Raw genomic sequence first — 2396 nt, forward strand, 5'->3', positions numbered from 1 at the left:
AGATAATTTCCTCAAGACCTACCAATAATAGCCAGATAAATAGTTTTTCTTAAGCAGATTTTTTTGTTGGTTTAACCAACCGTTTTTTGTATTAAATCATCCAATATCAGTATGTTCGGCCGTTTAAAAAATTCGTAACACAAGGGCACGTAGCACGAATAATTCTTAAAAATTACTCCTATTCAGCATGATTCAGATCTTGACTTATATACAGAGAAATTAGTCCTTTCTGTATAGATTCTGATACACTCCCTGTATTCCACAACCAGATTAATGTTTGAGAAGCAAAAAAAAATTAATCAAAATTGGCTTGAACATAATCACTTCAAAAAGTTTTAAAAAAATCGCGAAAAAGTGCAACTTAAGTGAACCTGTCACACATTGTGTAACACCGGTAACACCTGTGTATAAAAACACACGTAATGTCTAACAGTGAACGTATTCTGTGTTTTGGACGGAAAACGTCAAATTTTTGTGTTTTTCGTATAGGTAACGAGGAAAAACATCAATTTTGTAATCAAAATCTTATCGTGTAGCATAACTATTCAATTTGATCGCTTTTGCCAAATGTTATATACCAGACAGTGCATACAAGAAAATTTAACTTAACAAAACGAAATTCATTACAATTTGGTAACCATTTGAGCGTTTAGAAGTGTCATCGCCGTGGTATAGGTTTTTTTTTTGATGTGAAAGAAAATGCAAATAAATATTTGTCAAGTCAACATAAAAATAGTTAAAAGCAAAATATAAACAAAATGTCGATCCGGCTGAGGGTACTAGGCTTTCTGGATGTTATCCTGCGTGTGCCACCGTTATTTGTGATCGACGAAATATTAAAAATTAGTATGGGTTTGGGCCATTTAACCTTTGAAGATGAGAGAAGAAATTATACAACAAATGTAATAACATCAGCTAATGGAACAGATGATATCGAACGAATAGAATCTGAAATTAATTACATTGCGGATGCTCATGAATTTTATAAGTTCTTGTCATTGACAACTTTAAAATTCTTCATTTGTTTACTCGGTGAGTTGAGAAGTCTACAAGTGTGTTTTGTGTACACGTTTCGGCTGTAAACTATGTGACCCTATAACATTTTTTTCACACACCGAAACTATTTGATTTTGTTTAATTACGTTTGTCGTTGATTTTTTTTTAATGGCAACGACATCAATTCAAAGTGTGTGGCAGTGAATGGTGTCTGTTTTTTCTACGCTTTATACAGAGACTTTGTCCTTTCAAATGTGTATAGATACGAGATGATTTCGTTTCAGGTTGTGCTTGTGCAGTATGCGTTTTTATGCTATGGACTCGCCACCTCGCTATCGTTTACATGTACATCTTTTCCGTTGGATTAATTTTCCTATCATATTGGAGCAATATTTCAGCGATCAATCTGATCACCGATGGACCCAGTTTATTAGAAGACATTTTGTCATTGAATATGACCAGCATTCTCGATCCGGGCGGAGTAGCCGTCTCAATATTGCCACATTTTCTCGCTCAGTGGTTGATTGGACTGATCTTTGCGTACATCCATCTGGGACCGAGAAATGACATTGTTCAGAAATTGATTCCGTACAATTTCTTGATGCCGCTACTATTGGCTATGTTACCGTTGCCTCATCAATTGCTGAAACATTCACCAGCCTTTGCAGCTATATTACCTCTTGTGCTATCGAAAATNCACGAGTCGAAGGAAAGAGAGTAAATCGGAACAAATTCAATTTTCTGGTCCCAGCGATGGCAGGCCAGTTTGTAGGGGCCAGAATGCTAAGAAGTAGGAAGGTCGCCCGAAACCGAACATGATGTCTACGTCATAGTTTCCGATATTAATTGTCCGGTCATATCTTCTTATCTATCCATAGGTATGCTAAAACTATAATATAAGTTTAACGCGTAATTTTATTTGATCAAATAAACCGACACAAATCTTCATGTCATATACCGAGCACTTGATTCAAGCGTTAGAGTTTTCTATCATGTGCCTCACGCACTTTTGGAAATTAAGACCTTCTGTAGGTCTGCACTTAGTTACATTGTTTTTACCACGTGAAGAATCCGTTTGCTTTTATGGAAGACAATACAATCGATTGAGTGAACGGAGGCTGTCAATATAAGAACTGTAGAACTTAGTAAAACTCATTTATCATAGTTGATACGAAACTATGAAATTCTGTATAAGTTCAGTAAATTGGTGTTACCATTTGTGTAAATACCTAAAAAGGTCTGTCGCAGTTTCTGACCACACTGAGCACCATTGATTCATTCGTGCTCGTTTTGCCATTCGTTTTATTGTCAATACATAGAGCAGTCCGATAGAACCCTGAAATATTCGTTGCTAGAATTCCGGGGTGCCGAATCTCATCGATGAAGCATGCGAATTGTGA

General features: G+C 36.1%; 1 long non-coding RNA gene across 1 annotated transcript; it reads left to right on the forward strand.

The window, feature by feature from the left end:
* Positions 1–483: 483 nt before the first annotated feature.
* On the forward strand, positions 484–1415 carry LOC119069116. Its single transcript, XR_005086277.1, has 2 exons — positions 484–1032; positions 1281–1415. It is a non-coding gene; the product is annotated as an uncharacterized LOC119069116 (long non-coding RNA).
* Positions 1416–2396: the final 981 nt, after the last annotated feature.

Source organism: Bradysia coprophila (assembly GCF_014529535.1).
Source record: "Bradysia coprophila strain Holo2 chromosome X unlocalized genomic scaffold, BU_Bcop_v1 contig_26, whole genome shotgun sequence".
Classification (NCBI taxonomy): Eukaryota; Metazoa; Arthropoda; class Insecta; order Diptera; family Sciaridae; genus Bradysia; species Bradysia coprophila.